Consider the following 13,542-nt stretch of genomic DNA (forward strand, 5'->3'; position numbering starts at 1 on the left):
AATTCGAAGCCATAATCATAGCCTTCACTCCCTTAGGAATGACTCAAATCGTTTTGCCGCTTATTTTTCGGCCTCACCGTTTACTTTTTGGTGCATCAGCGCTGACTTTTCGTTGTAAGCCTCCCTTAGGAGCTTCTTCGCATTTTACTTCGGCGGAATCAGCGTTTATTTTTCGTTGTAAGCCTCCCTTAGGAGCTTCTTCGCCTTTTACTTTGGCGGAATCAGCGTTTATTTTTCGTTGTAAGCTCTGCATTCCCTTAGGAACGACTTTTGAGCTTCTCCTTGTTTTCTTTTCTTTTTCCTTTGCACTCGATGGTGCGTTCCCAGCTTTTACATTTACATTTTTGGGGGATATTGCTCTTATAAAGTAGAAATAAGAAAAAGAAAAATTACATGTTGTGGCCCCATTAAAAACCTTTCTCCCCCTTTGGAAAGGAAAAGGGTGCCACAATAAAGAATAGAAAAAATTACATCAAACTAAACATAATATCGCCGAAGCTCATCCGCATTCCATGATCTAGGAATGTCGTTGTCGTCCATATCCTTCAATCTGTAGGAACCGGGTCTTGACGAAGATACTACCAGAAAAGGTCCTTCCCACTTCAACTGTAGCTTGCCTACTATCTCTGGGTTGGCTACTCTTCGAAGCACCAAATGTCCTGGCTCAATATTCTTTAGCCGAACGTTTCTATCACGCCATTTTATTGTTTCAGCTTGGTATTTATTGATGTTTTCCACAGCTTGAAGCATGATCCCTTCTATAGCATCTTTTTCCACAGAGTAATCAGCTTCAGTTTCGTCTTCTGCCGAAGCTACTATTCTTATTGATCCTGCTTTTGCTTCTTCCGGAGTTATTGCTTCGTCACCAAACAGCAATTTGAATGGTGTAAAACCTGTTGATCTTGATATTGTTGTGTTGTGGCTCCACACTACTTTGATTAATTCATCTGGTCATTTTCCTCTGGGCTGATTGAAGATTAACTTCATTATTCCTGTCATTATGATGCCATTAGCCCTTTCAACAAGTCCATTTGACTCCGGATGCCGAACTGATGCAAAATGGATCTTCGTGCCAATTTGTTCACAAAATTTTCTGAAAGCTTCGGAGTCAAACTGCGTTCCATTGTCCACAGTGATGGCCTTCGGCACTCCGAAGCGACAGACAATATTTTGCCAGAAAAACTTTTGAATAGTAGCCGAAGTTATTGTGGCTAAAGGCTTTGCCTCAATCCATTTAGAAAAATATTCCACTGCCACTACAACATATATTAAGTTCCCTTGTGCTGGTGGTAGCGGACCTAACAAATCAAGACCCCACCTTTGCAACGGCCAAGTGGGTTGTATTAGCTGAGTTAGAGACGAAGGTTGTTTTTTATCTCTTGCACATCTCTGACAGCCTTCGCACTTTTGGACTAATTCCGCTGCATCCGAAGCTGCCTTTGGCCAATAAAATCCTTGACGAAAAACTTTTCCCAGCAAAGGCCTAGATCCAATGTGAGATCCACATAGGCCTGCGTGTATTTCCTTCATCAATTCTATACCTTCGGCTCTGGATAAACATTTGAGTAGTGGAGAACAGACCCCATGCTTGTACAGCTCCCCTTCTATTATAACATATGGTCGAGCTCTTGCCTCTATTCTCTTGTTATAAGCTTCGTCATCTGAAAGAAAGTTACCCTGAAGGAAAGAGATGATCTCAGTTCTCCAGTCTTCACTATAAACAGGAGATATATTGAGGACTGCTCTTTCAAGAAGTTCAACCGAAGGTGCTTTTATTGTTTCGAAAAGTACTTCCGAAGGTAAGGGCAGCCCCTGTGCTGCTGACTTGGCTAGCAAATCAGCATGTTCATTTTCTCCTCGAGGAATATTTTTGACAGAAAACCCTTCAAAGGAAGCTTCAATCCTTTGGACCGTGTCTAAATATTTCTCAAGCTTCGGGTCTCTTGCTTTACAACTCTTGTCAATATGACCAGAAATAACCTAGGAATCAGTTTTAAGAACCGCCCTTCTAATTCCCATTGCTTTAACTTCCGAAGACCCAAAAGCAAAGCTTCGTACTCAGCAATGTTATTTGTGCAACTGAAATCAAGTCTTGTTGCGTAGCAAGTTTTAACTTTAGAGGGTGCGACCAACACAGCGGCTGCTCCTGTCCCGAAGGTTCCCCAAGAACCGTCGCAGAATACTGTCCAAACTTCGGCATCTTTACTCGCTTCTTCTTCCTGAGCCCCTGGCGTCCAGTCAGCAATGAAGTCTGCTAACGCTTGGGACTGAATCGAAGATCTATGCACATAATCAATGCAGAACTCATTGAGTTCCGCAGCCCATTTTCCAACCCTTTCAGTAGCTTCTCTATTTCTCATAATATCTTTCAATGGTTGTGAAGAAGGGACAATTATATTGTATGCTTGAAAATAGTGCCGAAGCTTCCTGGAAGCCATCAAAACAGCATACAGCACCTTCTCCAATTCTGTATAATTTTTCTTTGATAAACTAAGAACTTCGGATACAAAGTATATTGGGGCTTGCTTTTTGACTTGCCCTTCAAGCTTTTCTTGAACAAGTGCCGCACTTACCGCTGAGTGCGAAGCTGCTACATATAACAACAGAGGAGCCTCTGGCGTTGGTGGAGTTAACGTCGTTAGGTCTATCAAATATTGCTTCAGCTCTTCGAAGGCTCTCTGCTAAACTGGTCCCCATTGAAAAACTTCGGCTGACTTCAGCACTTCAAAGAATGGTAAATTTCTCTCTGCTGATCTAGATATGAATCTGTTGAGAGATGTCAGTCTTCCTGTCAATCGTTGAGCCCCCTTTTTGTGCTTGATGGTTCCATTCGAAGGATAGCTTCAATTTTATTTGGATTAGCCTCAATCCCTTTTGTTGAAACTAGGAAGCCAAGGAATTTCCCCTTCTTTACTCCGAAAACACACTTTTCTGGATTCAGTTTTAGACCAGCCTGTCTAAAATTAGCGAAAGTCTCTTGCAGATCAGCAATGTGATTTTCTTGCTTCGTGCTTTTTACAATGATATCATCAACATAAGTTAGCACATTTCTGCCTATCTGAGAATGAAGAACCTTTGCTGTCATTCTGCTGAAGCTTCCTCCAGCATTCTTGAGCCCCTCAGGCATCCGAAGGTAACAATATGTTCCGCTAGGGGTTATGAAGCTGGTTTTTGGCTCATCCTCCTTCTTCATCCAAATTTGATGATAGCCTGAATAACAATCCAACAGACTCATAAGTTCTGATGAAGCCATTGCATCAACTAGGGAATCTATCCTTGGCAATGGAAACTCATCCTTCGGACAAGCCTTGTTGAGATCAGTAAAATCAATACACATCCTCCATTTGCCATTGGCCTTTTTTACCATAACAGTGTTAGCCAGCCATTCTGGATACTTCACTTCTCTAATGACTCCGGCACTAAGGAGTCTTTTTACTTCATTTCGAGCACCTTCGGCCTTGTCATCAGACATCTTCCGAAGCCTCTGTTTTCTGGGTCTGAAGGATGGATCAACATTGAGCGAGTGTTCAATAACATCCCTGTTGACGCCACAGAGATCGTTAGCCGACCATGCAAAGACATCTTTGTTGTTGAAGAGAAACCTTATCAGGGTTTTCTCTTGTTCCTCAGACAATTGAGATCCCAGCAGCACCTTCTGCTCTGCAATATCTTCGCATAAAAGCATGGGTTTCGGCTGATCGGCCGAAGCAGCCTTCTCCCTTCTGTACTTGTACTGCTCACAAGCTTCGGCTTCATCTATATTGTGGATTGCCTTTGAATCAGTCCAATTCCCCTCAGCCTTTCTGGCAGCTTCCTGACTCCCATGAATAGCAATAGGTCTCTGATCCGAAGGTATCTTCATGCAAAGATATGCTGGATGAAGAATTGCTTCGAAAGTGTTGAGTGTTCCGCGACCAATGATAGCATTGTAAGGATACTCCATATCGACAATGTCAAACACAACTTGCTCAGTCCTTGTATTGTTGACGAATCCGAAGGTCACTGGCATGGTAATCTTACCAAGCGCTACAATCTGTCTTCCTCCGAAGCCACAAAGAGGGTGCGTAGCATCATGAATCTTGTCTTCGGGCTCTTGCATTTGTCTGAAGGCCTTAGCAAATATAATATCCGCTGCACTGCCTGTATCAACCAAAACATTGTGGACCAGAAATCCTTTGATCACACAAGAGATAACCATAGCATCATTGTGTGGGTAATCCTTGAGCTGAAGATCCTCTTGAGAGAAGGTAATTGGGATGTGAGACCATCTTGACTTGATGAAGGGTCCTTGTACCCCTTCATGTTGTACTCTTCTCTGTGCCTCCTTCTTCTGTTTCTTGTTAGCCGGCTCTGAGCATGAACCGCCTGTTATCGGGAGGATCAGCTTCGGAGCCGAAGCAGCTCCAGCTTGGTTCTTGAATGAAGCCATCAACTCAAAAAGTGGAAGTGAGTTCACCGGAGGTGGGCGCCAATGTTGGGGACTTGTTCTCAAATGCTTCGAATTAAGAACAAGGCAACATAGAATGTTAAATGTTAAAGCCCTTCGTCCGCTGAAGCATTATTTCCCCAAGGATTTAATGAGCTTCGGACGAAGGTTATGAATAATATATCACGAAGGTTACACCTTCGTGATCAAAGATAAAACAATGTGAAATGAAATACAAGATATAAAATGTTATAAAACATCAAGAATAAATAACATTATTCACTCATTTTATAATGTGAACTAAAATATTAAAACATAATATTTAAGTATGTTTGTACCTTCGCTTTGGCAGGAAACAATAATTCCAGAGTAATGCGTCAACAATTACAAAATTGCGTGAACAGTAAAGGAGTACTGTTCACTATTTATAGGCATAGGACGCATCCTGTAAGAAATTACAATCATACCCCTTACAAAAGATTACAATTATGACTCAGACCCTTATGGACTAAAAAGTCATTCCATCTTTAAGTCGGTTCAATCCTTCGTCTTCAGATACGTTATAATATCGAAGCTTCATGAGCGGTAGCTTCGGTATCACGTATAAACAGGTTTTGCCGAAGGTGTTTCTTCCTGCAGGACCTTCAGCGACGAAGCATACCCCCCAACAGAAATAATGCTTCGAAGGACGAAGGACATTAATCATTTAACCCCCTTTTTGTGTTGTCATGTTCTTAATTCATAGCATTTGAGAACAAGTCCCCAACAATGCAAGACTGACACTGAGGCTAAAATTCAAGATGGGCACTCTGCCTCTTTTTGGTTTGATAACTAGGGTCATGGAAAACTCACGTCTTGTTATCCAGAGCTGCTCTATTTTGCCACTGACAAAAATAACATTGTTCCAATGGCAAGAAATGTGGAGCACAAGTCTAAACTCTTTCAGTTGCCTCTTTCCCCACAAGTGTTTCACAAATTTCTCAAGATATAGTCTGATCTTCACAGCTGGATGGTGATCACTATGGCCTTGATGTCTGGATTTATCCTTGGGGTCTTCTTCCTTCTCTTCTCAGAAAATATACAAGGGACTTCTCGGACACCAACCCTCGCACCCCAACCATCACTTAGACTTGAGCGGCCAAATGTCAACTGAAACGTAAGGTTTTCTTCTGGTTGCTCCTCCATGACAGGCTTCATACATGAAGTAGGCTTAAGAGCAAGAATATGACCCTGGACTAGTATTATATCCTACTGTTGGGGGCCTTCGTCTTCCAAAGGTCCTCAAAAACATGATTTAACAGTGTTTTCCAAGTGTAATATATGTACAGGTACCTTCGGACTTGGAATGAAACTATACGCAATATGAAAAGCATGGTTGAGACGAAGGATGATGCAGCTCTGAAGCTGCGTGCAAGGGAGCTTCGGCTCAGTGGCAGAAAAAGGAACCGACTTAAAGGGGAAAAGGCTATCTAGTCCTCGTTGATTTGTCCTTAAGTCAATAGTAAACATAATGGGCATGAATGTAATTTTACACAGGCTGCGCCCTGTGCCTATAAATAGATGAACAGTACCCCCGTATTGTTCACGCTGGCTTGTATTCGCTCGTGTGTCACGCTTGGACTCTTACCTTCTGTCAAGCCGAAGGTACAAATGTAATTCAATATTGTTCTTATTCATCCATGATGATATAATAAAGATATATTAATGATGTCATATGATTATCCATGTTATTTCTCATGTTTCATATGCTTCTTCTTTCATTAACATATACTGTGATGATGAAGGTACGTCCTTCATGACCTTCGTCCAAAGATCGTTATATCCTAAGGGAAATAATGCTTCGAAGGACAAAGGGTATTAACCATTAACCTCTTTTTGTGTTGCCTTGTTCTTAATTCATAGCATTTGAGAACAAGTCCCCAACATTGGCGCCCACCTCCCGTGTACTCACTTCCACAATCTTCGGCAAAGCATCAACCTTCGTCATGCCGCCGAAGAAGATAACAGCGCTAGGGGCTGCACTGCAGCCACTGGACACAAACTAGGAGACTCTCTCTCCGGGAGGCCAGAAGCCAAAAGAGAAAGGCCACCAGTCCAACACTTCAGGAGGAGGAGTTGGACTAGGAGATCAGGAACCTAGAAATCATTCACCAGCAGGTGCAAAGGAAAAAGGAGAAGATGGCTCGGCTGGCCGACCTTCAGAAGAAGATCGATGAAGCTACTGAGGAAGTGTGTCATCTTACTCAAGATGATCATGACCGAAGGCCCCAACACAGGGAGCTTCGTCAAGAGGGCTCATTCAACGAAGATGAATGGTACAATGATTTTAATCATGGTACCTTTACTTTTGATGATGCTTCTCCCCTGGCAGCAGAATTGCAGGCTATCCCATGGCCACAATCCTACAAGCCACCTCAGCTACCCATGTACGATGGGCACTCGGACCCAAAGCAATTCTTGATGAGCTATGAGGCAACAATATCCTCATATGGAGGCAACGCAGCTGTCATGTCAAAGTCCTTCGTCATGGCAGTCCGAAACGTGGCCCAGATATGGTACTCTTCTCTCCGGCAAGGGACAATCACGTCATGGCAGAAGCTCAAGGACATGCTGGTTACCAGTTTTCAAGGCTTTCAGACGAAGCCAGTCACAGCTCAAGCCTTGTTCCGGTGCACACAATACCATGAGGAATACCTTCAGGCGTATGTCCAAAGGTTCTTGCGACTAAGAGCACAAGCGCCCACAGTGCCCAATGAAATCGTCATTGAGGCCATGATCAAGGGTCTTCGACCGAGACCTACGGCCCAATACTTCGCCAGGAAACCACCCAGACTCTGGAGAAGCTGCTTCAGAAAATGGATGAGTACATCTGGGCTGATAATGACTTCCGACAAAGAAGGGAGGAAGCTTATAGATTTTCTGAGATGACTAGGTGCTTCGGAGGGAGAATCCACCCTAGGCATGTCAGGTCAATCCATAGCTCCAGTTAGAATGATGACAAAGGAAGCCAGCTTCAGAGGCCGCAGCACACCTCACAGTCTTCGGGGTAGCAGCATAGCTCCTTCAGGCCACCATCTCCAAGGGGCAGAGGCGGCAGGGGCTTCGAAGGATGATATGGGGATCAGCCCAGAAAAATCTATTGCTTATTCTGTGGAGAGGACAAGGGCCATACTACAAGAACGTGCCAGATCACTATTCTGAAGAAAAAAGAGATTGTCGAAGCAGAAGCTCGGCAGAATCAGCCGAAGCAGGTTTTACATACTGCTTCGTGCCACTCTCCTTACATACCAGAATATGTGGTAAACCAACCTGCAGCTTCTGTTGCTTCGGCAAGCCATTCACAAGCTTCTTGGCCTCAGCTCCCACCGCCACCACCACTGCAACCTACTTATTCCCGAAGCCAACAGCCAGAAGGGCATCAGCATTCCCAACAGCAACGTGACTTCAGGGAGGAGTTCGAAGCTCGTACAGTCAATAGTACTGTACCAGAATCAAAACACATATACTGAGCGATATCTTGCTTCTGAAATACTTTTACCTTCTAGGCTATTTTACTTTTTGAACAAGGAACAAGTTATGAAAACTTAGTTTTAATTTCTTGTAATGATTTTGATTCTTTCAGAATGAAATATATCTTCTTCACAGATTTACGAAGCTCAAAAATCGTTTCCTAAGGGAATGCAGTCAACATAAACGAAGCTACAAAAGTCGTTCCCAAGGGAGAGCAGCGTAAGTTTCATGCTCAAAAGTTGTTCCCAAGGGAATGCAGAGCCAAATTTGACGAAGCTACAAAAAGTCGTTCCTAAGGGAGCGCAGCGTAAGTTTTCTGCTCAAAAGTCATTCCAAAGGGAATGCAGAGCCAAATACCGCCGAAATATAAGGCGAAGAAGTTCAAAAGTCGTTCCTAAGGGGATGCAGAACTTATACCGCCGAAATAGAAGGCGAAGAAGTTCAAAAGACGTTCCTAAGGGGATGCAGAACTTATATCACCGTAATAAAAGGTGAAGAAGCTCAAAAGTCGTTCCTAAGGGGATGAAGAGCTTGTGTGTTCCAGTGTGGGCGTGCGGGTGTGTGTCTTCGGCATCCTCATCATTTTGCATCATATCATCACATCATTTCGCATAACATCACATCATACATCAGATTGCATCAATGACACGAGAATTGAATATGGAGCTGATCTTCGACAAATGCTTCGTCAAAATGAAAAGGTGCTAAGGCACGAAGTAAGCTTCGGGAAATACAGTTTTATCAGCCTTGTCACAAGAAGGGATCTCTCTTTACGAAGCATGGATATCTTTCTTTACGAAGCATGGATCTTTTTCTTTACGAAGCATGAAAAGAAGGGAAGGTGTTTTTTCGCCGAATGCTCAAAAACGGTATGTGTGTAAATTTCATGCATCGCAAAGAAATAAACTGCAGTAATTTACATATTCAATTCAACATTACACACTCCAAATATTACATAGTTTTGTTACAGTAGAAACCTAATCTTCCTTCATTTGTTATATACATCAAGCTTTTCAAAATGTTTATTACAATAAAATCTATTCCTCTTTAAGGACTTTCTCTGCAACTTCGTTCAGCAATTTGTTGACGACTTTGTTGACAATGGATTCAGCCATATTTATGATGTCCAGCGCTTCCTTCATTTCTAGATCAGCTAGGGGATCATACGGTTCCGGCGGCGGAGGTAGTTCAGCTGAAGTAGGAAAAATCGATTAATTCGAAGCCACAAAGCAAGTACCGAAGTTAAAAAGCCAAAAATAATACCTATACGCTTTTCGCGCTCTACAGCCTCTTCAGCTCTTCTCGCTTTCGCTCGAGCGTCATGGGCGTCTTTTTCACTCTTTTTTATAATTTCATGGGCCATCTCTCGGCCACCATTCACCCAGACATCATTGTAAAACTTCCTGCCCATCAAGGTTGCTTTAGCTGATGGATCCTTTGTATCATCCATGGAGAAGGCAGCTTTGGCCTGGGCCATGGTCTTAACGTGATCACACCCGGCCTTCTCCAAGATGGCTGAAATTCCCCACGCACCGGAAAATGCACAAACATCCCCCCGATCACTCAAAATTTCTTCGAAGGCTTCGGCTTCTCCACTTATCCATTCAATAACGCCTTTGGGGTCGCCTTGTACGAAGTTTTCTTCGGCAGAGTAGGCACCCACTTTGGCGAAGCTAGTTTTCAATTTTTTCACACAATCCAAGGATTTCTCAAAACACCTTTCCTTGGATTGGCGAAGTTCTTCAACATTTTTCTCTAGATAATTTTCCAGTACTCGCTGATCTCTCGGTTGGCCTGTGCGAGCGCACAATTCTCTTTAGCTTCGGCCAGCTGTCTTCGAAGATCTTCAATTTCCGTTTTCTGGGCTTCGGCCTGAACTTTATAGTTAGCTTTGTCTTCCTTTACTTTATTTACCAAAGAAATCAAAATTTTATCTTTCTCTAGACCTTCGTTTCGTAGTTCAATCACTTCTGAACGAAGGTTATTAAGGGCCATTGTATAGCATTTGTCTTCAATATTCTTCTGCGCCCTAAGGGCATTACTAAGAATTAAGCCCTACAAAGAGGAGGAAAGAATTGAGCATGGCAAATAAAATACTTCATCCTCAAATTCAAAGCTAACTTTTATACCTTTATACTGTTGTATGCTAGGATGTCGGCAAGATCATCCTTCGACAAAATTGAAAGGCCATCTTCTAGCTTCGGGAATCCCATGCTTTTACCTATCTCCCGGCAAACAGATATTTCTTTATTGTCCAGGAGACAGTACAAGAAGTCGTCATCGTTAGTGCCATTAAACACTAAAGCTCTCTTCGGATATTTCAACTTTTGCGCATAATGTCTAGCTTCCAGAATTTCTTCTTCGGACAATTTCTTCCCCGAAGCGTGTCAAATGATGTAGTCAACATTTTCAATCAGAGCTTCGGGAGCAGGAGTCTCGGTCTTTTTAGATGCAATCTGCCCTGCCATTTTTTCCTCAGGCACGGCAGGCTTCACCGCGATAGGCGCTGAAGGCCCAGCTTCGGCCTCAACCTGAGTTTTCGTAGCTTTGGCTTCTGCTTGCCCAGTTTCGGCTTCGGTTTGCGCTTTGGCAGCTTCAGCAATTTTCTTTGTAGGAGCAGGGCTCAAGGCCTTTGTAGTCTCCAGCACAGCATCCAGCACGTTAGCCATCCTCCTTCTCTTGGGAGTCGCGGTAGAAGCCTTTTGCACCTTCGGCAGTTTCGCCTCTGTTGGAGGGCTCAGAATTTCTGGCATTTTCATTATTTCTTCAATCTGTGGCTCTTTGGCCTTATCATTTTTAGCTTTGGTTGGCCCAACTGTAGGCGTCTTTGGCATTACAGTTGTTTCTTCAACGCTTTGCGCAATTGGAGTAGCCTGTCTTGCTTCGGCAGTTGAACAGGCTCCTTCGCCAAATTTAGGCACTACAGCCGGTTCAATATAACGCGGCCGGTGGGTTAGAACCTTCACCTTTTTGCTCTTCGGCTCAGCTGGGGTGACCGAAGCGGTAAATTTCCTCTTTTTCTCTTTCCCTCGCAGCAGGTAACGGTAATCAGGGTATACGAAGCCAATAGCATCAAATACCCTGTTTAATCTTTTCTTGCCCCGGCCTCCAAAGGCTGCGGACAAAGCATTATCTTCGGCCTTGGAGTATGCTCCAAGTAGCTCATCACTGGTAGTTTCGATGCACTTCAGCTAGTCATCGTTTGGCTCATCAAACTTCTCCCTGAATCTGAAGGTGTACTTCAGTCGGACCAGACCACCCTCACTAGAATCGGTAGTGGTCTCCTTCAGCATATCCCAGCTTTCTACAAGTGGTCATACCCTGAAGGATATATGCTCTTGAATCAGATCCCTTGTGCCAATGAAGGCACATACAGTGCTAAAAGCCCTCTAACATGCTTCGACATTGCTATCAATTTCCACCTTCGGTCTTCGGAGGCCGAAGCGAGACCAGATGGGTCGCTCAATAATTTCTTTGATGTCATCCCTTGCCTTTAAATCATTTTTAACGTAAAACCACTCTCCCATCCAGGACCCAGGCCATCTCTTCTGAAATGTTGGCACCGGGTGACTTGCGTTAGGGCGAGCAATAAACCCATAACAACTGAAGTTGTTGTGGTACTGTTCTTTGCTAGTAGCCTTCATCTCATATAAAAGCTCGTGCATACTACAGAAGCACTTCGCACTTGCTCTAGCCCCTGGCTCCGTACAGCCCAGACAAAAATCTCCATCCTCATTATAGCTTCGAGGGTGATCTAATGAAGGAAGATCTGGTATATCTTCAACACTTCAACCACAAACTTGCTTAAAGGGAACCGAAGACCAGCCTTAAAAAGCTTCGGTAGATAAGAACTTCGTTTTCCTCAGGAGCAGGGATGTTGTTGTCTCCGCCAGCTCTCACGATAGACATGTCCCGAAAGTACCTTCCTCTCATGCTGTCAAGATGACTCTGTTTAATAGTCAATTTTCCGAAGACAGTATGGCTTGGTCGCCAGGGCCGATCTTCAGAATATTCATCTCCACTTTCCACATCATAACTATCACTGTCATCAGTATCTTCAGACAAACCTTCTAGTATCTCTTTAGTAATCTTCTCTGTGTTTGTTTTTGACATAGACTCAACAAACCTGGCGATGAAAGGATTCACAGTCTTCTTTTCTTCAAACAACTTCGTCTCCTCAATTAGCTCTGTTTCTTCAGTCATCTTTTCCTCACTCATCTTTTCCCCAGACATGATGAAAACACGTCCTTAAACTGAAGCTCAAAAACTTGAAACTCAGGCGAGAGCTAGTGAGCAAGAGCTAAAAAGTTTCAGAAAATAACGCAAATGGTGGAAATGGCGTATCAAATGTTGCTGGTGTGGGTTCATATCTATACGCCCAATGTCTTGCAGCTTGGTGGACCCCATCTGTCATTGACTATTGCTATTCTAGCAAAGGGAAGGTGTTTTTTCGAACCTTCGGCTTAAGGTCTTCGTTCACATCGCAGTCTGAATTCGTTGTAATAACAAATTAATACTGCGAGGGGCTACTGTTGGGGGCCTTCGTCTTTCGAATGTCCTCAAAAACATGATTTAACAGTGTTTTCCAAGTGTAATATATGTACAGGTACCTTCGGACTTGGAATAAAATTGTACGCAATATGAAAAGCATGGTTGAGACGAAGGATGATGCAGCTCCGAAGCTGCGCGCAAGGGAGCTTCGGCTCAGTAGCAGAAAAAGGAACCAACTTAAAGGGGAAAAGGCTATCTAGTCCTCGTTGATTTGTCCTTAAGTTAATAGTAAACATAATGGGCATGAATGTAATTTTACACAGGCTACGCCCTGTGCCTATAAACAGATGAACAATACCTCCGTACTGTTCATGTTGGCTTGTATTCGCTCGTGCGTCACGCTTGGACTTTTACCTTCTGTCAAGCCGAAGGTACAAATGTAATTCAATATTGTTCTTATTCATCCATGATGATATAATAAAGATATATTAATGATGTCATATGATTATACATGTTATTTCTCATGTTTCATATGCTTCTTCTTTCATTAACATATACTGTGATGATAAAGGTACGTACTTCATGACCTTCGTCCGAAGATCGTTATATCCTAAGGAAAATAATGCTTCGAAGCACGAAGGACATTAACCATTAACCTCTTTTTGTGTTGTCTTGTTCTTAATTCATAGCATTTGAGAGTAATTCCTCAACACCTAAGGGCTTGTTCGGTTCTACCCCAATCCATATGGATTGAGGGGGATTGAGGGGGTTTCAATCCCTAGTAAGTCAAAATCCCCTCCAATCCATATCAATCCCCTACAATCCATATGGATTGAAAATAACCGAACAAGCCCTAAAGGGGAGGAAAACGGGTGAACACCTGTTCTTCATGTGCAACTTCGTCAGGAGATGCTAGACTGCGCTTGGAAGTTGGAACACAACCCCCAATAACTGATTGCCCCCAGATAGCTGTTCGGCGAGATTGAGAAGACAACTACCCCATCGATCTGTTCTCCGTGGAAATCGCCATCCTAATGTCCTAGAGTATTTGGAAGGCCAGAAACAATTTTTTTGAACAGATTCATCCCACATCGATTGGATGTATCTCGGCCTTT

This window comes from Zea mays, chromosome 4 (genome assembly GCF_902167145.1).
Source record: "Zea mays cultivar B73 chromosome 4, Zm-B73-REFERENCE-NAM-5.0, whole genome shotgun sequence".
In the NCBI taxonomy this organism is placed as follows: Eukaryota; Viridiplantae; Streptophyta; class Magnoliopsida; order Poales; family Poaceae; genus Zea; species Zea mays.